Genomic DNA, 27,145 nt, shown 5'->3' with positions numbered 1-27,145 from the left:
TGTACGCCACCTGGGAGGTGGACCGGAGCTCGTCCAGCTGCGTGCCCAGGTGAGCGGCGGGCGGGGGGCGACCAGGCCCTCGGGGACCGCCCAGCCGGGGCTGTGACAGGCCCCCGCCTTCCTATTCCTCCCCGTCCCGTCGGCCAAGGGGGGCGCCCCGGCCCTGGATTCCCCCTCGGCTGCCTCGCTGCGTCCCTGCCCAGCCTCCTGGGGACTCCTCCCGAGGGGACCCCGCCCTCCTCTGGCATGCCCGCCTTCGGTCTCGGGCCGGGACCACCCTCTTGCCCTCCCAGAGCGGGGCCCACTGCATTCTCTGCCCTGGGCCTTCTGACAGAATCCGGCCTTCCTGTCCGTTTCCCCGTGAAAGTCACAGACTTTTTTCCCTGCCTCGCCAGCGCCCGTGGGCTGTACCTGTGTTACATGGATGTGGTGTAGATCTCTCTAGATATTATTATTTCCCAATATACTTGGCATGTGCCAAACTTGGTTGTCATCTTCTGCCAGGTAAAGCCCATATGGTAACCCTTAGGGCTTCTAGTTTGTGTTCAAAACACACGTCCATTTGTACTCCAAATACACACATTCTGTCTGGGCTTTTATGGTCTTGGAAAAGTCCTATTTACTGTGTTTTCAAGTGTATTTTTCATCCTCTCCTCCGCACCCCCAGTAACCGGTCACATATTCTCCTAGCCCTGCAGGGCCACATGTTCCTAACTGCAATCTATTCCTCTGTCTGTTGGAACCATGGGGACTTTCCATTGGTAAAATGTACCTGAGTTGGGCTGTTTTCTGTTTCTGTATGGACAAGGCAGTCTTCTCACGCACTTTGGGGACAGTGTGCAGTGTCTCATAGCTTACCCCTTGACTAGACACTGTGGAGTTGGTTTCACCCAGGAAGCCCAGAGAAGTGCCTGAAGGTGGTATTTTTTCCTGTCACCTCTAAACCGAGTTGATTCTGCTGTCTTGGAGTGTGACTTGCTCCTCACTCTGGAAGCCCCATCTTGGGCAGATGGACATGTAAGTGGGGGTTAGGGAGCATGGCTTGGTTACATCTTCAACTCTCATTCTTCTCCAGCCCCCTTTTATTTTGAATTGTTTCATGCATACAAAATGATGTATGTCCTAGAGAGGACTTTAAAATAAAAAAAATGACAAGAAGCACATCTCTGTCCTTGACTCAGTTTGAGAAAGAGCATTAGAGTTGCGTTGGAGCCCTGGGTGCCTCTTCCCAGGCACGTCCCCTGCTTCCCCCTACAAAGGTAAACATTATTGTGAATTGTGTGTCCCTCATTTCCCGGTCTTTTAAAATTAGTTTTACTATGTATGTGCATCTCTAGACAATGTTTTTTCGTTGTGAATGTTTTGGGAAGTTTATATAAATGCTCTCATAATGTATGTGTTCTGTGACCTATTTGTGTGTGTGTGTGTGTGTGTGTGTGTGTGTGTGTGTAAACTCAACATTGTTTGTGAGAATCATCGATGCTGTATGGTAACTCGAAACATTTTCCCTAAGGGGTAAGAATTTCACAGTACGAATATACCGTAAATCTCCTTTTGATGAACATTTGGTTGTTTCCTGTTTGTTAACATGAACAGTAATGCTATAAATATTTTTGTCCAGGACTCTTGGCACTTCTCGCAAAAGTTTCTTTAGGATGTCTTTGTGTGTAGGGGTGGAGTTGCGGTTGGAAGGATATACATCTGGAATGTTTTTAGATAATGCTGGATTGTTTTCCATCAGCCCCCCTCTGCTCTTGGTGTCCCTGTGTTTCGGCATTCGCTTCACTGATTTTACTTTCTTTTTTCTCTGTCCTTTCTTCAGGGCAGTCGCGAGCCACACCAGATTGCTTTGGTTTGGCCAACACCCTAACACACACCAGACTCAACTAGGAGTTCAGTATGTGGTGGCTTACCCCTCCTGGTCCTAAGCAGGCCTGCCTTTCTCTTTCTGTGCAGGCCCATCTATAGCTGAAATAGCCTCATCTACTTCTTTCAAATACACGAGCACTGAGTCCCTTCCTCCCTGGGTCCAGTGTGAGTAATTCAGGCTTGCCTGTCCTTCCTTCACATCTATCACTACGTTTGGTGACATTTGGACAGCTGCCTTCTCTAGCTTGTTAGATTGAAAAGGCATAAGCTTACTGACAAGAAGCTGCTCTGCCAGCAAGGAGGATAAATAAAATCACCGATGGCTGTTGATTTCCAGTCTGTCCCTATTGGTCACTGAGAGGTCCAGAGAATAAATTTTTCGCCCAAGAAACGGCTAGGCATCCTGATGAAATCAGGAATTATTATGTTGGCGTGGTGTGAGAGCCTCAGGCTGGCTTGTTGCTGTCACCTGCAGGGAGCATGCAGTCATGTCATGTCTACTAAGCAATCCTTGGGACTGTCAGCTGTCCTGCTCTGACTTTGTTTTTCACTCGTCACCCTTGTGCCTCCCAGCTCCTGGTGGAACACTTGTGCTCTTTGGAGCGTGTTGTTTTATCTGCAGGATGGAAAATAACACCCTGTGGGGAGAAAATGGCCTGCTCTTGGCCCTCCCCGTTATTAGAGCCATCCAGTTAGTTTGAGGTCTCCTTGGTATACTTGTTCACGTTGTTGAGGGTGTATTGGCAGTCTGCACTCTGTATTTCACCTTGAATTAACATTCTCATCTCGTGAAGCTCAATGAGACATAAACGTGTGATTTATGTGCACTTGAGAAATGTCAGTGTGATTGTATGACCCAAGGTTAGGTATGTATGAAATGTCATGGGATTCAGTCTTGTGAAAACGTCATCCTCTGCCTGGTGTGGAGAAGAGAGTTGAAAAGCTGAGCGCAGGGAATGTCATGCTCCTTTTCTTGATCCCTGTAGAAATATAATGTACTTTTGGGGAAGGAAAAAAAAAGCTTTCCCTTTATCAGATGTTTAAATAAAATTGTTTGTCAAGTAGGTGCTTTGACTTAACAGCTACTAAATTCTTTCAGAATCCACAGTATTTTTTTTCATGAATGAAGAGCATATCTGTAGTTGGCTTTAAAAATAACTAAAGCTGTTCTATTCATTATCATTTTTTATCAGTATTTTTTATAATAAAAAGATGTTTTTTCCAAAAAAAAAATCAGTAGATTTTTATTCTTCTCACCTGGAATTTCAAAATTTTCACTGAAATATAGTTGATGGGCAATGTTATGTTAGTTTCAGATGTACTGCATGGTGATTTGACATTTGCATACATTACAAAATGATCGTCGTACGTCAGTAACCATCTGTCCCCATACAAACTTACTGCAGTGGTACTGACCATGTTTCTTATGTTGTATATGACTTCTCTGTGGCTTAAAATAAAAAGATTAATACATGTCCATGATTAGAAATTCAAGCAGTACAGAAAGATGAAAATTGTAAAGGAAAGCCCCTATGTCTGTTCTTACTCCCCAGAGGTAATCATTGTGAAATATAATTGGCTGTTAAGATTCTGGACTTCCCTGATGGCTCAGTGGCAAAGAATCCGCCTGCCAGTGCAGGAGACTTGGGTTCGATCCTTGCATCAGAAAGATCCCCTGGAGAAGGAAATGGCAACCCAGTGTTCTTGCTGGGAAATCCCTTGGACAGAGGAGCCTGGCAGGCTACAGTCCATGGAGTCATAAAGTGTTGGATATGACTTAGTGATTAAAGAACAACAATCAGTGGGGAGGTCAGTTATAACAGTTCCTTTATGAAATTCACAGCTTTTAAAGTCGGCACCACTTCACACTTAGCATCATCGTCGGCACCAGGTGGCAAGTAGCTTGATGTCACAAGAAGGGTTTTAGCGTCTCATTGATCCCTTCTCTATGCTGTTTGTATGGTGACGTTTCCCCTCATGTTCTTTCCTCTTTTTGAGTTGTGTAAGTAGAGACAGAAAGATGATTAAATTTCATAAGTGTACTGAATTCTTTCTGTAGTGTCAAACTGACTGAGGGGACAACATGTGCTCTGCTGTATCACTCAGGAACTGTATCACATTTGTCTTTGAGCCCAGAGCATATTTGCATATTCTTATCTGTATGTATGCTTAGGGAAGGAGCTCAGTGGTTATCAGTCACTTCTCGTTTAGACCACATTTAGAAAAAAAAGGATGTGACCATGGCCGAGTTGGCGTCACTGGCCAACTTGCAGTAGAAGTGTTGATTTCATGAAGGCCCTTGAGGCCAGTTGCCCCTCTAAGCATGAAAGCTCTAGGCAAGCCAGGATATACTGCTGCTGTTCTTCCTGTGTGCTGGGGCAAATTCTCCAATGCCTTGGTGTTTTGATCTGTTGATTGGTAATACTTTTACTTACTATCCATTTTAATATGTGGGTGAAATAAATGTAAAATAAGAATAGGGTCTTTGCTGGTGATCTAGGGGTTATGACAGCACACCTCCCCTACAGGGGGCATGAGTTCGATCCCTGGTGGGGGAACTCATGGTTCCCACATGGCTCCCACATGGTTCGTGGTATGGCTGAAAAATAGAGAAAAAGAAAAAGAAACAGTTGATAAAATAGGGCCTATAGGTCTACAGGAGAAAGTACTTCTTAAATGATAGATATAAACTAAATGTAATTGATCAAAGAGAGACCTGGTGAAATTTCTATTATTTCCCTAGCACTGAAAGTCTGAAAAGTGTATCTGTACCTTAGAAGATTTGAATTTCACATTGTGAGTGTTGTAATACAATAGCCTCTCTATCGCGGTAATATTACCCACCGTCCCTGCGGAAGCTCAGATTCCTTAAGTCAGAGACAGAATGACTTTCACAGAGTCCGTTTTACATGTATTGATTTACAGATCTTTTGGACACATGAGTGGTTATGTGATTTCCTTTTAAACTAGATTTCCAGTTTCTTAGCTGAGCCAATAAGCTGCTGCTGTTCTTACTTCTGGTACCATCTCTGTGTGCATGAGGAAGGTGCCAGCCAGAAAGTGCTGGGGCTGTGTGTTTTTACTGCTTCATTCCGAGAGGCTTGTCCTGTTTTGGCCTGGACTGGAAGGCTCAGTAGGTCCTCTGAAATTTGCAGTCAACTTGGCTTGAATCTGTGGTGTCACATTCTCGGAGCACTTTGAGAAAACAAGGAAGCTGTGGGAATGATGGCAAGAGTTGGGTCTTCTTCCATTGTGAGTTTGGAGTGGTATTAAGGGCTCTGGAGAAAGGACAGGAGCTTGAAGTTGGCCATGGGGCTGGCCTTGAGCAAGGTGGTTGGGTTCTAGACTGGCGAGCCCTGACAGAATCCTCCCTTCTTTAGGCCTAGTTAGAGGAATAACCAGCAAAACTTGGGAGGATTTTAGAGAAGCAACGTGTGTGCCCGGGCGCCACCTCTGCATTCATTCACAGGGCAGCGATCTGATGAGAAAGCCTGCTGGACCTGCTTTCCCTTTTATGTTATTACAAACTGGAGAAGAGCTGTAGTCACAGCTCAGGGAGCCACTTAGGCAGACCGGTGCCTGGCCTCTGCCTTGGGTAGCGCCATGGAGAAGGCCAGTCAGTGATGATGTATTATTGCTTAGCTTTTACATCTTCCAGAAGACAGTTACTTAAAACATTTCGTTTGACATTCAATTATGTCTTAAGATCATAGGCTATTTTCTCTTTAAAGCTGTGCTGTTCAATACAGCTAGCCAACTAGCCACGTGTGGCTACTTAATATTAATTGAAATTGAGTGAAATTTAAAATCCTCTTCCTTCGTTGTACTGCCCACATTTCGTGTCATAGCAGTCACCTGTGGCTGGTGGCTGCCATATTTATGGTCTCTCCTTATTTGTTTAATTAGACTGAGTCCTCAGTCTGTCCTCTTCAAGTTATTTTAGAATGTCCCTTTTCTTCTCTCTTCCAAGGACCCATTAGTTTTCTTTTGTTAGTTTCCCCTCTTTAAACGTTTTTACCTTCTACTTAGCTTGCTTCCTCCTGGAGAGAATTTGCTTCCTGATGCTTCCTTGTCCATTTGTTTCTCACAATTTTAGGTCTTAGTCAATATCTACAGAGAAGACTGTCTGGAGGCATTAACTCCAGAATGGTTTTTAGTTGGTAGGATTATGTGTGATACTAATTTCTGTGCTTGTATATTTTTTGGTGATTTCCAGACTTTCTGTAATAAACACATATTACAGAAAAGACCAGTAAATGTTGTTTTAAAAATAGATGTTTAGGGACTTGCCTGGTGGTCCAGTGGCTAAGACTTGGAGCTCCCAATGCAGGGAGCCTGGGTTTGATCCCTGGTCGGGGATCTAGATCCCACATGCCGCAACTAAAATCCACTGCAGCCAAATGAATAAATACTTTAAATATTTTTAAAATAAGTAAATATCTAAAGATACGTGTCAACTGTACTCAGTTGTACACGTATGTCAAAGGAGGGAAACTTACACATTTTATATCACAATAAAGCTGTGAAAAAAAGGTTGGATAGTTGAGGCATGGTGGTGGGGGCTGAGATTCCACTCTACTCCTCACCCTCCTTTCTTGGTTCTAGAGTTGCTTGTTCATCTTTATTGATAACAAAAATGGTGGCTGGAGAGCGCTTTGCCCTCTGCCCTCTTCGTGGTGATGGGTGGCGAGGCACAGGTGAGGAGGGGGCACTGATATTGGAGTTGAGTGACAGCTTTGCCAATTTTTCTGCCCCCAAGTACTGTTCTTCCTCTTCCCCCCTTAGAAGTGATGATGCTCCACACCTCCCGGATGAACCTGTGTTTCATTCATCCATTCAGCACTTTCAGTTCTGTAAGGAGAGGCACTTGTAGCATCCAGAGATGATGTTGGCAAAAGTTTTTTTAGAACTATAACGTACCTCTTAGAAATTACACTGTGAGATCAGGTAATAGACAGAGTCCGTTCTCTCCTAGCGTGAGCATTCTAGTGGGGGGAGACAGGTAGTAAACATGTCCAGTGTGAGTGCTCTACCCTGGATGTTCTTTTAGTGACCCAGTGCGGATGTAGGTGGGCGGGGATATAGGTGGGTGTGAAAGGAGTGATGTTTTAAAACTTGGTCCCTTGGAGAAGGAAATGGCAACCCACTCCAATATCCTTGCCTGGAAAATCTCATGGACAGAGGAGCCTGGTGGACTGAAGTCCAAGGCATCCTTGTTAAAAAAAATTAAATAAAACTTGGTCCCTGTTACAGTGTCTGCTCCTCTCTTAGTCTGCCACCTCCTGTGGATAGCAGTCTGCCTCTCAGAGCCTTGTTCTGAGCAAGATCCCCCCTGCCGCCCAGCTAACAGTTTGGATGTGCTAAGTGGAATCTTAATTGTCCCTGAGGAAAGTTAGCCTGGTTATTGTTCTTAGATGTAGGAAAGTGTTTTTTCTTTACCGTTTTTCTCCAAAACTCTGTGTGTCTGTCTGTGTATGTGTCTGGCTTTGAGCTTCCTTTTGTTCCTCTTGTTACAAGTGAGACAGAGATTCTTTGTAGTGGTTTAAATAGTTTAGAAAAACACAAAAGGCTTAGGACATCAGTTGTCATTTATTTGGTCCCTCCTCACGGACCTTTTCCTCTCTGTTGTTTGAAAACACCAAATGGCTTCAGGGGTTAGATTGTAGCCTTTTCTTCCCCTGTCTCTGATTTCCAGTGCCCAGAAAGCACATCTAGTGTCCTTGTTTGTAAATTTCCCCGTCCTCTGCCACCCTGGTCTCCTCCCAGAAGGTAATCACTAGCCGCAGTTCAAAGCGATATTTTAAAATGAAAATCAGATCATGTCACTCTCCTGTTCATACTCTCCCCAGTTCATTTAACAGATGCTTGTAGACCAGCCAGTATGTGCCACAAGCAAAATCCTTTATCTCATAAAGTGTACAATCTGCTGGGCAAAGATAAGTTTATTGTTTAGTTGCTAAGTCCTGTCTGACTGCGACCCCATGGTCTGTAGCCTCTGTCCAAGGGATTTCCCAGATAAGAATACTGGAGCGGGTTGCCATTTCCTTCTCCAGGAGATCTCAACCCAGGGATCGAACCTGCCTCTCGTGCATTGGCAGGTAGATTCTTTATCACTGAGTCACTGGTGAAGATAAGACACGCAATCAAGTAACTTGTCATCACACATAGAGTAAAAGCCTTCTTCTGACTTTGGAGATACTTCCTGGAGGGGTCCTTCCCATGGCTTCGACCTCATCTCCACCATGCTGCCCATGATCGCCTGGCTCCACAGGCTGGGCCCCGGCATGGTCGCCCTGCCTCAGGGCTTTTGCACTTGCTGTTCCCTCTGCCTGGATGCCCTGTCCCCCGATCATCGTGTGACTGGCTCCTGGGTATCAGGTTTCAGCTGACCCGCTACTTGGAAAGCTGCCCCACCTGCCCGTTCCGTCCTGGGAGTTTAGAAATCTTCACAGCAGCTAGCGCCATCTGAAACAATCCTGTCTGTTTACATAGTCATTTTATAGGCGCTTGATAAATGTGTTTGTCAATGAACAGTGCCTGTTTATTTGTAAAGTTCATTGAGTGAAAGTCTCTCCTACATGGTTCTTGCATTCAACAAATATTTGTTGAGTGTTTCTATGTGCCAGGCACTGCTCCAGGGGCTGGGGAACCAGCAGCAAGCAGGTTGATGAAGTCCATTCTCTCTTAAAGTGAACGTCCCAGTGGAGGGAGACAGGTAATAAACCGGTAAATAGATCCAGAGTGAACAGGCAGGTGGTGGGTGGTGCTATGATGAGAAAGCGGCGTGGGGACTGGAGAGGGTTGGGCAGTGTGATTGGGAAGGCCTCTGGTGAGGAGGTGTTTAGGCTGCTGCCCAGGTGAAGGGAAGCAGACTGCTAAGCCTTTGCTGTGTGCGTGGTAACCGTCAACTCCCCAGGAAGGGAAATCGAGGCCCAGGGAGGGGAAGGCATTTCTGTAGGGCTCCCCAGTTTAGAGGGAGGTGGAGCTGGGATTTGTCTCATGACTCAGGAACTGTTTCTCTGTTTAAACTTGGTGTTCCCTGAGCGCTCTCTGGCTCTCATGATTGATAATGTTTAATGCTTTGGACGCTGTAATGTTATCCCATTGACAGAGGGGCCTGGTGGACTACAGTCCATTGGGTCGCAGAGAGTCAGGCACAACTTAAGTGACTTAGCACGCACGCTGTGATGTTGGGATTACAGAATGCTGCTCTGTTACCAGACTGCAGACAGTGAGAGGCTTCATAGCATAGTGTCTGTAGGCGTCAGTGCTGGAGCCAGTTGTTGTCCAGTCACTCAGTCGTGTCCGACTGTTTGCGACCCCATGGACTGCAGCACGCCAGGCTTCCCTGTCCATCACCAACCCCCAGAGCTTTCTCAAACTCATGTCCATTGAGTTGGTGATGCCATCTAGCCATCTCATCCTCTATTGTCCCCTTCTCCTCCCGCCTTCAATCAGGGTCTTTTCTAATGAGTCAGCTCTTCGCATCACATGGCCCAGCTATTGGCGCCAGTTAGCCAGGATTTTAATCCTGAATCTTGGTTTACTGTTTGAGTGACTTGGGCAAATTACTTAACCTCTCTAATGCTGCATTTTTCTCATCTGTAAAATGAGCATAATAATTCCCCTACCATTCATGTATTATGAGGATTAAGGGAGATTAATACAAGTTAATTGCTTTTGTGGCACATAGAAAACACTTAATATTACTGTTACTCTTGCTGTCTTTATTGCCAGCCTGGCTTCTCTGTCTCTCCTCGATATCCCTCCCAAAACTGATTTCTGTCTAGAATCAGGGCTACCTTGTTTATATTCCGATTTCCTCCCGGGGACCATTATAAGGTCTTGGGTTCACTGTAGACACAGATCCTGCCAAACCCCAAGCTTAATAGACTAGAAAGTCAAAGGAAAATATTTTGGTTCTCTGAAGCAGTGACTGCGCCGGGATCCTGTTTCTACATCCTGCCAGCTTATATGAACGGAAGAGATGGTTCAGGCCCCGCCTGCAAACCACAACTTTGTTTTGAGCCAGCTCGACTTGACAGCTTCCCTATTCTACCTGCTGACTTCTTTAGCTCTGCTTTGGCAGCCAGAAGAGCAACTAAACCGGTTTACAGCTAGCCATTTATCACCAATAAAAGCTGAGTGACTCCTAGGAAAATGAGGATTTAAGCAGAGTTGGTCTTTTTCACTTTTCCTTTTTGTGTCTCAGACTGTAGAAAAACTGTATCCTCCTTTTATAGGAAAACCTGGTAATACATTTAAGGTCTATCCTGAAGCGCTTGGATCTTTGTAGACGTGTCAGTTTCTTCTGTAATAAGCACCAAGACTTTATTTTCCCATTTTGGTTATAAACCTAAAAATATATTTACATGTTTCTGGTTCTTCCTTGAGAATGTATAAAACACAGGCTAACCTCTTCTCCCATGTGGATCATCAGGATGAATGAGACCCTCATGGGCTTGAAATGAAGAGTGTGGACTGGCGCATGGTGCATAACTATTTTTAAAGTGACGTGTTTGCTTTTTTAGTTTTGTTTTTGCCTTCGTTTCTCCCTGTTGCTATTGATATGCCTTCTTTCTGCTTTGTTGGTTCTGATATTCTATGAACTGAAGAACCAGTCAGTCAGTATGTTAGGGAGGAATGGGCTCTGAGTATGAGACTAAGAGTAACGGGGAGTATAACCTGAGAGCCTTAGACCCACAGTGGGGCTGTTTTGCTCACCTCCTGGTCCAGGTTGTGCTCGCCAGGCAGGCTTGCTGGTGAGTTGAGGGTAGGGATTTAATCTTCTCAAGTCTTAGGGAGTCAGAGACCCTATTGAAGATGTAGTTGGAGATACAAGTCACATTTTCCTTTGGGATTGGACTACAAGTAAAGCCCTATATCTGGTGCTTAGTTAAATTTGTTTGATTACCTCTTTTTTTGTCCTTGTTGACTTGTTATGCAGAGAAACAAAATAGTTGTTAAGTGTTTGAGCATCTCTGTTCATATAGTTGTGAAGTGTTTCAGCATCTCTGTTCACAGAAATCATTTTAACATCTTTGGGTAGCAGTAGTGAAACTGAGTGTGATGGTTGAGTATCTGTAGGCCTGATTTGTTAGTCATCATTTACTTTGTCTCTACAGGTAGGCTTTTGTTAGGTCAGCTCATATCCAATAGAATGTGGCAGCAGCATCTACCTGAAGTCTGTTGTTTAGTAGAATTGTCTCCTTAAAAGTGAAATACGTGGATAGTCCACACAGCCTTCGGTCATCCTTGCCATGCATTGTTTTGGCTATGGATGAAAATGAATAAGCAGCGCTGGAAACCAGGGTCCTCTGGGAACATAAAAACTCTTGTGGCTATTAATGGATTTAATTGTATTTCCTTTCTGCCACCAAGATGTGCAGTAACTTGTTTATGCCCTTATCTTTAATGAGGAAAATGGTTCATTAACCATATGCAAGAGCATTATCGCTTTGTTTTTATTACTTGTAGATAATCTCCTCCATCTTTCCTTTAAAAAAAAAAAAACTTATTAAAAGGAGCAGCCGTAATGTTATTAAGCACTGCCCATTGATCTTTTTGGTTGACTTTTCTCTCCATGGAGGAAAAGGAAAGTACCATCTCACTGGGGAAACAAAAGTTTGGGTTGGAAATGGGACAGGATCTAAGCTAGGCTTTGGCGTAGGATTAATTTGGTGTGCTTTGGCCTTAGGCCAGTGGTGTGTTTACTTACATTCCTGGAGGGCCTCCTCAGGCAATTTCACTGATAACCGAGTGCCACTTAAGAGAACTGATTGAGTCCATTTAAGAGAATGTTTTATAGAAAAATGACTGGGATGGTGGCTCTATCTGGGTTTGGGTTTTGTTCTGTTTTGCTTTGTTTTCTTTGATGCTCATTCAGGTATTTCCTCCTATTCTTATATCTGGAGGAAAAAAGTCAGCAAGTTGCTCTAATCTCTTTAAAACCACGTGCCAGAAATGCTTTGGCTCTGGAGTCTGGTTTCTGATTTGGCTTTTCCTCACCATCAGGGTTTGGGTCTCTGTGGCTCCTCCTCTACCTATTAGTAACATCATTCAGTTGGTAGATAACACACAGACAGGAGATTTTATTTAGTCACCATTTTATTTATTTATTTTTTCTCTTTATTTGGCCATGCTGCGTGGCATGTGGAATCTTAATTTCCTGACCAGGGATCGAACCTGCGCTCTCTGCATTGGAAGTCTTAACCCCTGGATCACCAGGAAAGTCACGCCTTATCATTTTAGACACTGAGGAGAGAGCACTTAATGTATGTACGTGTGTTTGCTCAGTTGTGTCCGATTCTTTGCAACCCCATGGAATTTTCCCAGCAAGAATACTACAGTGGGTAGCCATTCCCCTCTCCAGGGGATCTTCCCGACCCAGGGATCAAACCCAATCTTCTGCATTGGCAGGCAGATTCTTTACCATTGCGCCACCTGGGAAGAGCATTTAATAAAACAAATAAAATCCAGCTTTCCTGGGAGTTAGGCTTCCCTCATAGCTCAGTTGGTAAAGAATCTGCCTGCAATGCAGGAGACCCCGGTTTGATTCCTGGGTTGGGAAGATCCGCTGGAGAAGGGATAGACTACCCACTCCAGTATTCTTGGGCTTCCCTTGTGGCTCAACTGGTAAAGAATCCACCTGCAACGCGGGAGACCTGGGTTTGATCCCTGGGTTGGGAAGATCCGTTGGAGAAGGGAAAGGCTACCCACTCTGGTGTTCTGGCCTGGAGAATTCCATGGACTGTATTGTATAGTCCATGGCGTTGCAAAGAGTCGGACACGACTCAGCGACTTTCACTTTCACTTTCCTGGGAGTCACCTTCTCAGGGCAAAGTGGGCAGCAGACAATAAGCAAATGAGTGAGAAAATGATAGGGAATGTCAGATGGTGAAAATTAAAGCAGGAGAGGCTCAGATAAGTGAGGCAGAGAGTGTGTTATGAAATAAGGTGGTTTAGAAGACCCAGAGAGGGGGAGTAATGGTGTGCAGCACACACTAGGCAAGCCAGTGGAGGGAGCAGTAAGTACTGGTAGGTTCCAGGAACATACAGGAGGCCCTCAGGCTGGAGGCAAGTGAACGAGGTGGAGAATAACAGGAGAGAGAGAGAGCGAAGGGACCAGATCTGGTAGGCCTTTGTAGGACTCTGGCTTTGACCTTGAGTGAGATGAGGAAGCCACTGGGATTTCAAGCCAGAGAAGAGACATGATGATGACTTACATATTAAAATAGCCACTGACCCCTGTGTGTAGGAGAGCCCTGCGTATAGAAGAAGAGCAAGGGCGAGAGCAGGGGCTCCTGTTAGGAGTATGGAAGTGATGTGCTAGGAGCTGACGTTGGCTCCAGGCAGGGTGGTAGAGAAGATAAGTCGTCGGATTCTGGGTATGGTCTTTTCAAGCCTAAAGGATTTGCATATTTGGGATATGACAGAAGAAAAGGATTCAAGGAATGACTTCAAGATTTCATTTAACTTCCTTGTGTCAGTTTTCTGTTTTTCACTAAAAGAAATAATAATTATTGTCATCTCTTTATCGTTAAATGACATGGTTTGAGAAGGAGATCTGGGTAACAGAACTCTTCAAAGCTCTTGAGGAACTTTGTTTCTCCATTTGCCCCTTGTGATTAATTGGGGGTAAATTTCCTTGGGGATTTACTGGGTGATGGAATAATCCATAGGTTGGTGACTGATTATGTTAAAAACCTAGATAAATTCTTTTTTATGCCATAGGCCTTGGTGAAGCTGTTGGAGCAGTGGCGTCTCACTGTCCCTAATTATTCTGCTGCCATGTGAGTTTGGTCTGGGAGCTCTGCTCTGATCCTTACCTGCTTGATGGTGTTTGATGAGAGAGAGAGAGCTACCATTAACAGCCACAGCACATACCTTTTGTCACTAATCCAGTGGAACTGAAAAGTAAAAAACATTTGGTTGTTCTTTCTTTCTTTCCTTTTTTTTTTTTTTAATGACTGGTTTTCTACAGCAGACAGCCTGTCTGTGCTTCCTAGGAGCTGCTCTATAAGGAGGAATCCTGCTGCAGAATGATCTAATTTGTGTAATCTTGAAGGTGGAGCTATTTTTGAAAGAGAACAGAAAAATAATGGAAGCTTTTGCTTGCGAATGCCAGACTGGATCTTGCTGACTTAAAAGGAAAAGGGCTCAGTTAGATCTTGTAGTTTGAACTCCTGTTTCCCTCTTGTTCTGCTCACCATGTCTAGGTAATATTTATAATAGATACATTTAGGTAATTACTGTTGAAAATGGTAGCTGAGTTTTTCTTTTCTTTTTTTTTTTTTAAACGTTCTAGATAAGTACTTTACTTGTGATTTAGGTAATGTGAGTAGTGTAAAAGAACAGTTATCAAATGCAAGAATTAGGATTCTCTTTACAGTTATTTGATGGTTTGCAACTGGTTCTCAACACTTCAGATTTTATGGCCCCTTTTCTATCCTGAAATGAAATTTCCCAGATAATAAGATTTATCAACATGTGTACAGTGTCTTAACTGCAATATAAAGGAAACATACAAGGAAAGCTGTCCTGTAATACAGCGAGCATTTCTATGTGTAGATTCTCCGGAGACATGGGTAAGTGTTCACCGCATGTTGGAAACCATTGCTGTCACCTGCTTGCACATGGGCTGTGGATGCGGCACCTGTATGTAGAGACTGATTCAGTGTACCCTGTGGGGACCTCATGATACGTGGCTATATCACTGGTGACATGGTTTTCTAAAGTGGTGAATAAATCTTCATCAGATTCTACACAAAACAAAATACAGTCTTTATTTACAGTAGTTACATTGGTTACATTTCTGGAAAATTCAGTGTATATTGATTGGTGGAAAATTAGTGAAGCTTCTATGTAAAATCTATTTAAATCTTAGGCTTAGAACATTATAAACTGCTTTTTATTTTCATACGTGTATGTCTGGAGACACCAAAGGCAAATGTATTATGAAGCTAATGAAACTTAAGCTTCAAGGCCCTTTATGTGTGCGGGCTACTTCCATGGCCCTATACCTGACTAAAAAAACCTTTTTATTGAAAAAGTATAACGTATGGTAGTCCTTAGAAAAGAATACACATCATCAGTACAGTTGATGAGTTTTTACAAACTGAACATACCTGCAAAATTAGCACCCATTTCAGGAAACAACACATTACCAGCAGCCCAAAACACTACCTTGTCCGCCTCTGCCCGTACCAAAGATGACTAACATCCTAACTTGTAAACGCGTAAGTTAGTTCTGCCTGCTTTGGTTCACTCTTTTTTTTTTTTTGCATGTTCCAAATGCTGCCACTTTTTGAAAAATTGGAGTGTAATTGCTTTGCAATGTTATATTACTTTATGCTGTACAACAAAGTGGATCGGCTGTATGTGTGCATGTATCCCCTCCCTCTTGGACCTTCTCCCCCCGACCCTGTCCCACTCCTCTAGGTCATCACAGCACCGAGCTGAGCTCCTTGTGTTATACACCAGGTTCCCACTAGCTATCTGTTTTAGACATGGTTCAGTTCAGTTCAGTCGCTCAGTCGTGTCCGACTCTTTGCGACCCCATGAATTGCAGCACGCCAGGCCTCCCTGTCCATCACCGACTCCCGGAGTTCACTCAAACTCACGTCCATCGAGTTGGTGATGCCATCCAGCCATCTCATCCTCTGTCGTCCCCTTCTCCTCCTGTCCCCAATCCCTCCCAGCGTCAGGGTCTTTTCCAATGAGTCAACTCTTCGCATGAGGTGGCCAAAGTATTGGAGTTTCAGCTTTAGCATCATTCCTTCCAAAGAAATCCCAGGGCTCATCTCCTTTAGAATGGACTGGTTGGATCTCCTTGCAGTCCAAGGGACTCTCAAGGTCTTCTCCAACACCACGGTTCAGAAGTAGGGTAGGTATTAATATATCTCCTGATCTCCCCGGCTGTCCCTCCCTGTTCCCTTTCTCCCCTTGTGTCCACATGTCTGCATCTCTATTCCTGCCCTGGAAATAGGTTCATCCGCACCATTTTTTTAGATTCCACATATATGCATTAACATACAATACTTGTTTTTCTCTTTCTGACTTACTTCACTCTGTTTGATAGTCTCTGGGTCTATCGACATCTGTACAAGTGACCTAATTTCGTTCCTTTTTATGGCTGAGTAATATCCTGTTGTATGTATGTACCACATCTTCTTTATCCATTCATCTGTCGATGGATATTTAGGTTGCTTCCACATCCTGGTGGTTGTAAATAATGCTGCAGTGAACATTGGAGTACGTGTGTGCTTTTGGATTATGGTTTTCTCAGGGTATATGCCCAGCAGTGGGATTGCTGGATCATATGTATGGTTCTCCTGTTTTTAGTTTTTCAAGGAGCCTCCGTACTGTTCTCCATAGCAGCTGCACCAATTTATGTATCATGTCTTTTTTTGCTCACCATAATGTTTGTTTGCCTGTGGTTGCAGCTCATATATTTTTGTTGCTATATTGTATTCCATTGTTTGAATGTATCTCAAGTTATGTAATTACTGGGCTAGTCATGTGGGAGATGTCCCATGTCGTGTATAGGGCTACTGTGGCCATTCCTACCCATTTGCTGGAGGTGATAAGCACCCTCGTACAGTTTGTTTCATTTCTTTGGAGTAGATAACCAGGAGTGGAATTAATGGGCCGTGTGAGTTCCAGGTGGGCCACGTCTCCAGCATCAGTTGCTGTTGGCATTTCATTTTAGTTGTTCTGCTCTGAAAGTTGCCCCCATGGTGTTAATTTGCATTTCCCTGATGATGTTGAGAACCTTTTTCTAAGCTTTCCAACTGTCTGGTATCCTCTTTTATGAACTGTCTGTTCAGGTCATTCGCCCATTTTTTTATCGGGTTGTCTTTTTTATTGACTCGTAGGAGTTCTTTTTCTTACAAATATCTTCTCATACTCTGTGGGTTTCCTTTTTACTCTTTCAGTGGTTGTTTGGTGAACACAAGTTCTTAATCTTCAATCCGCCCAATTTATACATTTTCTCCTTTATATTTAGTGTCTTTGCTGCCCTATTTAAGAAATCTTTTTTTTTTTAATTTTTAGAATTTATCTACTCGTTTATTCTTGACTGTGCGTGGTCTTTGTGCTGCCCAGGCTTGTCCCTAGCTGTGGCAAGTGGGAGCTACTCTATAGTTGTGATGCACAGGCTTCTCATCATGGCGGCTTCTTTGGTTGCAGAGCACGGACTCTAGGCATGCAGGCTTTGGTGGTTGCAGTTCCTGGGCTCTAGAGCACAGGCCCTTGCGACCCACAGGCTTAGTTGCTCCGAGGCAGGTGGGATCTTCCCGGACCAGAGGTCGAACCCATGTCTCCTATATTGGCAGGTGGATTCATTATTACTGAGGCACCAGGGAAGTCCCCTATTTAAGAAATCATAGTCCATTCAAGATCATGAAGATATCCTCTAATATTTTCTTCTCAAGCTGTATTATTTTTCCTTTCACGTTTAGATCTACGGTTCATCTGAAATTGAGGTCTACGTGTGAAGTGAAGGGTTAAGATACATTCCTCCCACAGGGATCTTCCATTAACCTTCCACCGTTTATTTAAAAGATCATCTTTTCAATGGAAATGTTCTGTCTTGATTATGATGGTGCTTACACATTTGTCAAAACTCATGAAACTGTACTCTCGAAATGGGCGAAGCTTATTATATTAAAGTTGAAAATAAAACTAAACTGAAAAAGAGACCATCTTTTCCACTGTGTGTCACCTTGATTGTAAATTACGTGACAGCTCACGTGTGAGCCTATTTTTAGACTTTCCGTCTGTAGGGTCAGTCAGGTCGTGTATGCCTGTACCAGTGTCCCCGTCTCTGTTCCTCCATCCTCACAGTAGGCCTGTTACTGAGTGATGTAAGTCTTTAGCTGTGTGTTTCTTCATGATTGCCTTGACCGATTTTTGCTCTTTCTTCCCTTAAACGTTTTAGAATCAATTTTTCAATTTCCCTGAATTCTTTTTTTTTTTTTTTTTTGAGAATTTTATTAGGATTGCATTGCTCTGTGGATTAATTTGGAGTGAACTGAAATCTTTAAAGTATTGGGTCTTCCAATCCATGGATGTGTCATGTCCTTCCATTCAAATATTTAGATCTTCTTCCATTGATTTTGCACTTTTAAGATAGAAGTATTGTAAATCTTTCATCTAGTCTAATGTATTTAATATTGTGAAATCTGAGCTCTAACTGTGATTTTGTGTGCTTTCCTTTAGGGGACCCTCCAGCTTGTATAAACTTTGGGCCTAGAAGACCTGGTTCTGCCCCTGGTTAGAACATTTCCACTTACATGAATGTCGGAAATTGTGTAGAAAGGTAGTCATTTCTTAACTGTGCAGGACTCAAAGGAATTGTGGGTCGGAGGAGGCCTGGTATTCTTGTTTTTTTCCACCACTGAACGTCAGTGGAGTCCTTAATCCCTGTGACAATCCAGAAGGCCCCCTGCGGACATGTCACCACCATTATATTCCAGTTATGATAGTCCATGAAGTAAGTGGGTTTGACTTTTTTGTTTTAGGAAGAGACCTAAAATAAGCCAGCAATTTTAATGATGTCATCCCTAATCTAGACCTTAAAAATTAGCAAATGCTTAATCTTCACAGACTCCTATTTATATAGATAGACTGGTAGAGTGGATTGAACACTGGACTTGGAGCCAGAAGAGTTAAGTCCTGCCTTGAACAACAGCTGTGATTTGTTACTATTTGAGTCTCCATCTCATCAGAATGGGCAGAAGTAAAAATGACTGTCGAGCGGACTACCTAGGGGTGTTGGGAAGAACAGATGAGCAATCTGTAGATACCTTCTAAATCTTCGAGCACTGTGGAAAAGCCCTTGAGTTTGTCTGTGAGTTTGCTGCCTGGTTTTTGCTGGGGCTGTAGGCGTGATTACCAAGGTGAAGTCTCTTGAACAGTGTGAATCCGCCCAGTCTGGGGTTCTATGAGTGTGGTCACTTTAGAGATAACTTGTTTATGGAAAGTGGTGTTTGGTTTTTAAAAGGCGTGTGTTTATAGGAAGGCAGCAAGAATACTACTCTGCTGGGATTCCTATGTCTTAATTCTGGTTTTCAAAAAGAAAGTAAGCAAACCACTCACTTTGCATTTCTTTCGTCAGCTTACTGCTTAGAAATGCTGGGAGTATTCTGGTAGAATTTAAGCAAATTTTATGTTCCTCATTGAAAGTTTCCATGTGAATTTAGGTGATGCATTATTATAGTCAAATTTTCATGCATATTAATACACTATAACCCTGGGCTTCCAGCCAAAGGATTGAGAAATCCCTGGCCTGTTACTGGATGGAAAGGTGATAAGATTTTGGAATGTTGTGAGAGAAGAAGGATTCTATCTATGCAGTTTTAATAAGGAATAGACTTAATACTCGTATGATACTGAATTACAGTGTAATCTCCTCAATTCCCCCATGACCTTAAGTCTCTGTAGTTAGTATTGCCTCTGGAGTGCACCTTCTCATACACACAGGTGCTTGCTTTCTATTTATTTTTTTATGTATTTTGCCACACCTCGCAGCAGGCGGGATCTTAAGTTCCCTGACCAGCGATCGAACCCATGACCCCTGCAGTGGAAGCATGGGGTCTCAACCCCTGGACCGACCGCCAGAGAAGTCCTCAGATGCTCGTTTTAATTACATTTTGGTTTCACTTGAAGTTTCAGCATTTGATTATTTTCCAGTCTGGTTTTATTTTTTAACTCATCCACTTCCCCTTACTAGTTTGTTTTCCCTAGTTGTCGTATTTATTTCTAGTCAAAGTTATGCACATATTTTAAGAGAGTCAAGCAGCTCTACAAGGCTTCTTTCAAAAGCCGTCTTTGGCTATTATCTGGTGAATTCCAGATGTGGAAGATGGTTTAGCTTGTTTACCATCACCTCATTCTCCCAGTAAAATTGTAATTTTGGTCAGACGATTCTTCAGGGCTTGTGTTATTATGATTCTAGAAAGGAAAGTCACTGTTGTGCTTCGTCGCCAACTATGATTTGCCTTTCCTGGCCAACGTTTCGATTTCCCAAGCATTCATAGTCATCTTTTTTAGGTTTGTTTGATGACAGCTTCTGTTAACTGGACGCGTAATATGTACTGGGTGCTGCGCTAAGTGCTGTCCGAGTGCCGGTTCGTTCAATTGTCGGACAGGTGGAGGTGTGCAGAGGGTCAGGTAACTGGCTGAGGAAAGCGACACAGCCGGAGTTCAGACCCTGGCAGTCTGGCCCCAGAACCTATACTCTAAGCTACTGTGCTGCACTTTTTTCACTTTCTATTAATATGCACTTAAACATTTTTAAAAATTGAGGTAAAATTTGAATGTAGTGAATTGTACAGGTCTTGGGGTTATACTTGGATGAGCTTTGACAAAAATATACATTCATGTAACCAGCACCTTAATCAAGAACGTCTGTATCACTTCCAGTCAGTCCCCACCTCTCATAGGCAATTACTGCTCTGGTTTATAGTGTCATAGATTATGTTTGCCTGTTCCTGAGTCTCATATAAGTGAAATCATAGACTACATATTCTTGTGTTAACCTTCTTTTTCCAGATGCATCCACATTGTGTGTTAGTGGTTCATTCTTTTTTATTACCAGGTAGTATTTCATTGAAGCAAATATTAGAATTTATTTATCTGTTCTCCTCCTGATGGAAAAATGTTTGCAGTAGTTTTTTTTCTTTTATTTAAAAAATTTTTACTTATTTATTGGCTGCACCATGAAGCGTGTGGGATTTTCAATTCCCCAGCCAAGGATTGAACTCGTGCCCCTTGCATTGGAAGGTAGAGTCTTTTTTTTTTTTTTTAATAGTGAAAACTTTTATATTTGGAATTAGCCAGCTGGACTCAGTTTAGACGATGCCAATTTTGTTGGCAACATCCAAAGCATCATAGTCAGGAGCCAGTCGAACATATGCCTTCTTCTCTCCATCAGGCCTGATCAGAGTATTGACCTTAGCCACGTCAATGTCATAGAGCTTCTTCACAGCCTGTTTAATTTGGTGCTTGTTGGCCTTGACATCCACAATGAATACCAGTGTGTTGTTGTCTTCTATTTTCTTCATGGCTGACTCGGTGGTGAGGGGGAATTTGATGATGGCATAGTGGTCAAGTTTGTTTCTCCTAGGGGCGCTCTTCCGAGGATATTTGGGCTCCCTCCTGAGCCACAGTGTTTTGGGCCGCCGGAAGGTGGGCGACGTCCGGATCTTCTTTTTTTTGTGGCTGTGGACACCTTTCAACACTGCTTTCTTGGCCTTCAAAGCCTTTGCTTTGGCTTCAGCTTTAGGAGGAGCAGGGGCTTCCTTCTTCGCCTTCGGCGCCATCTTCATGAAAAGGGGAAGGCAGAGTCTTAACCACTGGACCTCCAAAGAAGTCCCGGCAGATTTTGGCTTTTATTTATAAAGCTGCTGTGAATGTTTGTGTGTAGGTCTTTTGTGGAGTTACACTTTCCTTTCTTTGTGAGTAAATCCTTAGCAGTGGAATGGTTTATCCTTAACTTTATGAGAAACTGCTGGTTTATAAAAGGAAGTGGTCACTTAACATTCTCACTTACTGTGGCAGATTCTAAGGTGGCCCCATGATCCCTGTCCCCTGGTATTTATGCTTTAGTGTGACCCCTCCCTTTGAGAGTGGGTGGGATGTGTGACTTGCTCCTTCCTAATAGAAAATGACAGAGGCGATGGAGTGGGCGTGACTGTGTTACCTCACGGGCAGCTTCAAGTCCACAGGCAGCAGGAAATGTGACCCCCGGTTCAGGAGCCCATGAAGAACTGAATGTTCTTCATTGCCAGCAAGCAGGTGAGCTTGGATACAGATCCTGCCCTGCTCAGGCCTCATGTGAGACCACAGACCCAGTGGGCATCTTGATTGGCACCTTGCAGAGGACTCAGCCCAGCCACACATGGGCTTCTATCCCACTGAAACTGTGAGATGTTAACATGTGTCATTGTCAGCTGCCACATTTGAGGTCATATTGTTGTGCAGCGGTAGGTAACTCATACAAACAGTGTACAGAAGTTCCTGTTGCTCTACACTTCCACCAACATTTCATTTTGTCAGTCTTTTTTAATTTTAGCCATGCGAACAGATCTGAGATGTTCGCTCCTTGTGGTTTTAATTTGCATGACTAACTGGATTTCCCAGGTGGCTCAGTGGTAAAGAAACTGCCTGCCAATGAAGGAGACTTGGGTTCAATCCCTGGGTCTGGAAGATCCCCTAGAGAAGGAAATGGTAACCCACTCTAGTATTCTTGCCTGGAGAATTCCATGGGTAGAGAAGCCTGACAGGCTACAGTCCGTGGGGATCACAAAGAGCTGGACACAACTGAGCAACTAACAGTTAATTATATTTACATCTATATTTCTATTTTACCACAATTTATTCTATGCTATTCTTATAAAAACAGAACAGCTTTCTCTAAATTAGTCTTTATGAGCCATTTGAGACTAAGTTATGTATATGATTCCCTCTTTTGCGAAACATTCCCCTGAATCAAGTGCACTCCTAAATAACTACTGCATTCCCTCTTAGGCAGGTCGTTAGCATCAATAAAACCCTCCTCTCCAGTCCACAGACCCTGCTCACATTTTGCCCGCTGCCCAGCAGCACCTCCTTTTGGTTTTGGCCCAGGATCCCATCATGGAACACGCATTGGGTCTAGTTGTCAGGTCTTTTCGTGTCCTCCACTCTGGGGTAACCCCTCCATTCTTTCTTGTCGTTCATGTCCTCAGCAGCTGTATGTTCAGGAGGATGATCTGCAAGCTGACTCTATTACTGTTGCCTCGTGCCCGGTCTCAGGTCGTGATGCTTCGATGTTCTCAGTCCGTCCCATCATAGAGCACATGGTGTTAACTAGTCCCGTTACTGGTGATGTTAACCTTGATCATCTGGTCATGTTGGTGTCTGCGTGGCATCTCTGCTTTTTCTGCTTGTAAAGGCATTGTTTTTCTTTTTGTAACTGATGAGTATTTTGTGTGGAGACAGTTTAAGATCAGGTCAATATCCTGTTTTTCATCAGACTTCAAACTTACCAGCCTTAGTGTCTTGCCTGAATCAGCAACAACTGTGTGTTTGCCAAATGGTGTTTTTTTGTTTCCATTATTCCTTCTACATTTATAAACTGTTCTGTTGTAAGGGTAAACCTTTCTTGTCTCCTTCCTTCCTTCCTCCCTCCCTCCCTTGCTCTCTTTCTTCCTTTCAGTATAGACTAATGGATTTGTGATTTATTCATTGTGTTGTAATTTACTAGTATTATGATTTATTTTGATGCTCAGACTACCCCAGATTTGGTCAGTAAGAGCTGTTTCAGGCTGTTGCCCTTTTGTATGTCCTTTGTATTCTTTGAACACTTCTAATTTTTCTAGAACAAGATGTTCCATGCTTATCTTGTGTTTCCCCTGTCCTGGCCCAGGAATCAGCCATTTCTCTAAGGAGTCCTGGTTCTGTTAGTGGAGGTTGGCATTTAGAAACCAAGATCAGGAGTTTGTGGTGCTCACTGTTACAGGATGTCATTGCTTCTACATCTGCTCAGAAGATGGAGCCTAGAAATGTGTGTATCTACAGCACATACCGCGCACGCGCGCGCACACACACCCACACACACACACACACAGAGTTTCTCTATTTCTGTAGAAAACCTGGATTTTTATTTTTTTTTTAAACTATAAAATACCCTGAGTTGAAACTAACATCTTCAATTCCCATATAATACCTCAGGCTGCTCTCCAGCCCTGCCCCTTTCCATGTTTGCTAGTGCCTTTTCCAAGAGTGAGAAGTCTGGCTTTCATTATCCTCAATGTATTTACTTATTTGCTGATTGTAAGTGATCTCCCAACTCCCCTGGCCTTCTCCCCGCTCTGCCGCGTCTGCACCCTGCCCCAGCACACCCTGGCTCCTCGAGCACTAGCAGGGAGAAGTTGGGGAACAGGGAGCCTGGCAGTAGACTTCTTAACCTTGACACTTAAGACAGCAGAGGTGGAGAGAAGCAACCCAGTTTACTCCATAAAATCTTAAATAGTATTTGTCCCAGTTATTGACTCTTTTGTGAAAAAAAAAAAAAAAAGAAGCCACTCTGAAAGTTAGCTGCTTAAAATTTGAACAGTGTTCTTTGGCACACAGATCTGCAGTTTAAGCTGAGCTCAGCAAAGATACTCCGCTCCGCTCGAGGTTAATTGGGCGGCTTGGAGGCTGGGGCTGGATCTGGCGCAGGCTCTTTCCCTCACTGTCTGACAGCCTGGGCTGCTGCTGGGACACCTAGAGGCGGCCTTCCCGTGTGACTGTTTGGCTTCCTCACACCAAGGTGTCTGGGTTCCCAGGGCTGGCATCACCAGAGACAGAGAGAGCCAGGTGGAAGCCGTATTGCCTTTGCTCACATGACCTGGGACATTAGAAGCGAATCACTAAACCCAGCTCATATTCAAGGGGATCTTTGTTTTCTGCCTTTTCATGAGAGGACTATCAAAGAATTTTTAGACATGTTTTAAAACCAGTTAAGTATTGATATTAAAATCTTTTCTGAATGAATGAGAGATTCTTTCATTCGTGCAGTTGAGTTTTTTTTTAGTACTTTTCATTCATTTTGTTTAAAAGTTAAAAAATGTATCTATATATGCTTTTGCGGGTGTGCTAAATCACTTCAGTCGTGTCCGACTCTCTGGGACCCTATGGACTGTAGCCCGCCAGGCTCCTCTGTCCATGAGATTCTCCAGGCAAGAACACTGGAGTGGATCGTCATGCCCTCCTCCAAGGGATCTTCCCAGCCCAGGGATGGAATTTGTGTCTCTTAAGTCTCCTGGGTCGGCTGCTAAGTCACTTCAGTCGTGTCTGACTCTGTGCGACCCCGTAGACGGCAGCCCACCCGGCTCCCCCGTCCCTGGGATTCTCCAGGCAAGAGTACTGGAGTGGGGTGCCATTTCCTTCTCCAGTACAGGAAAGTGAAAAGTGAAAGTGAAGTCGCTCAGTCATGTCCGACTCTAGCGACCCCATGGACTGCAGCCCACCAAACTCCTCCGTCCATGGGATTTTCCAGGCACGAGCACTGGAGTGGTGCCATCGCCTCCTCTGGCAGGCAGGTCCTTTACCGCTAGTGCCACCTGGGAAGCCCTGAATATGCTTTTACTTAGATTCACAGAAGAAATCGTATAGGATACGTATCATGTACGTGTGTGTGTGTGTATGTATATATATACACACACACATATATACGTATTGTTTCCGAGAAGGCAATGGCACCCCACTCCAGTATTCCTGCCTGGAAAATCCCATGGACAGATGAGCCTGGTGGGCTGCAGTCCATGGGGTCGCTAAGAGTCGGACACGACTGAGTGACTTCACCTTCACTTTCACTTTCATGCATTGGAGAAGGAAATGGCAACCCACTCCAGTGTTCTTGCCTGGAGAATCCCAGGGACGGGGGAGCCGGGTGGGCTGCCGTCTATGGGGTCGCACAGGGTCGGACACGACTGAAGCGACTTAGCAGCAGCAGCGGCATATATGTAGTGTTTCTTGAAGTCTGTTGTTTCTGTGTTTTGCTTCCTTTGTTTTCTCCTTGCTCTTCACCTTCTCATTTTTCATTACTCCCTACCAGCTAACTCGTATTTACATCCTTCTATAGTTTTCTCCATGGAATGTCCTAGGTGGCTCAGTGGTAAAGAATCCACCTGCTAGTACAGGAGACATGGGGTCAATCCCTGGATCAGGAAGGTCCCCTGGAGAAGGAAATGGTAACCCATTCTGCCTGGAGAATCCCATGGACAGAGGAACCTGGCCAGCTACAGTCCATGGGGTTGCCAAAGAGTCAGACATGACTTAGCAACTAAATAACAACAACGCGTTTTTCCTCCGTACTCACGTACACACACACATGCATAGAGTGACTGGGGAGAGCTTTTAACAAAGGGAGTCATATTAGAACTGTCTTTTGCATCCTTACTCATTGAGCACCTTGGAGGAATTCCTGTTAAGTCAAGAGATTTTATTCTATTTTGTTCTTCTTAAGGGCTGCACATATTCTGTTTTCTGATTTGGTTATTTGACCATGAAAGGATAGGAGACTAAGCTCAACAAATAGGAATGGAGAGGGACAGGCTTTAAGGAAAAAGTAGTCAGGAAGAGAGAGAGGAGTGTTCGATCAGTATTCTCGGGGTCTCAGACCAAACGAGCCACAGAAGGGCACAGGAGGTTGGAAAAATGCTGTGGGGAGGCATGTTGATGGATTTTGTCTGAGAAATGAGTGTTTCTGTGTACATTAAAATTGCCTACCAGGCATCTGAAGGCACAGGACACGCACTCTGGTCCAAGGAGAGGATTGGGGCTGACAGACAGAGCTGTGAAATGGGTGATCACTTGAGAGAGAGCTGTGGCTTGACCAATATGTGCTGTTTGAGGGAGACTTCATGACACCAGGGTCCTGTGTGTTTACAGCTGATGCATTGCGTTCTGTCCATTTTTCTTGAAGCAGAATTTTTATTTTCATTTTATGTGTTGTAGACTGAGAGAACCTTCTGCTAAATAGAGCTGTGTGAGTTTGCTAGTCTTTTGGAGACACGTAAGACGTTGAAAATTTGAAACCAGAGATGCCTGATGGGAACTTCCTTAATCTCTTCTCTCAGATCAAACCAGCCCAGGCTGCATGAGGTAATTAACATCATTGAATGGCTGAAGAAAGGTTTTTTTTTTTCCCCTCTTCCCTTTTATGTTAGAGAACGGATTTGTAATACAGCTAAGTAATGGATGCAAAATGAATAGAACAGACAAATGAATCTGCCAAGGCTCTAGAGCTGATTACCACGCCAGTTCCTTTGGGATGAAGATGGTGATGATGTTTAAAATACTGGTGGCCTTGAAGTCAGCAGTGGAGAATTAAAATGCCATCTCCTTTTAGGGAACAAAAATCTTGTTCTCCATACGCCCCACTGGCTCCTGAAAAGTTGAAGGGTAATTGTTCTTCTTTTCTACTTTCAGATTGGGTTCCTGAAGCTCAAAGCTAGGCTAGCCCACAAGTTCCATGTCAGTGGTAAAGTTGAAGTGATAAATGTCCTTCGGATTTAATTTTGATGGGGGGGGTGTGGAGAGAGTGAAGGGTGCTCTAGTTATTGTTCTTTCTCTTTGGTCTTCCCCCCCCCGCCCCCTCCCCCCAAGATAACATCTGTAGACAACACCAGATGTCAACTCTTTGTCAAGTGTGCTCAGAAAACTACCAACATGAGTATGATCCAGGCCTGGCCATAAAGAGCTCATTGTCTTGGTGGAAACAGCTGACAGTTGTGCAAAGCAG

At 43.9% G+C, this 27,145-nt stretch overlaps 1 protein-coding gene across 1 annotated transcript in view; it reads left to right on the top strand.

Moving 5' to 3' along the window:
• Window positions 1-6: 6 nt before the first annotated feature.
• Window positions 7-27,145, top strand: part of PACS1 (phosphofurin acidic cluster sorting protein 1) — a 150,662-nt gene continuing 123,523 nt past the window's right edge. Inside the window, exon 1 of the mRNA XM_010837764.1 lies at window positions 7-49. The gene's annotated coding sequence lies outside the window, so the exon portion shown is untranslated. The remainder of the gene's footprint in view (window positions 50-27,145) is intronic.

Source organism: Bison bison, unplaced genomic scaffold (assembly GCF_000754665.1).
Source record: "Bison bison bison isolate TAMUID 2011002044 unplaced genomic scaffold, Bison_UMD1.0 scf7180017864080, whole genome shotgun sequence".
Taxonomy (NCBI): Eukaryota; Metazoa; Chordata; class Mammalia; order Artiodactyla; family Bovidae; genus Bison; species Bison bison.
Note: the sequence above shows the minus strand (reverse complement) of the source record. Positions and strands in the feature narration are given on the sequence as shown.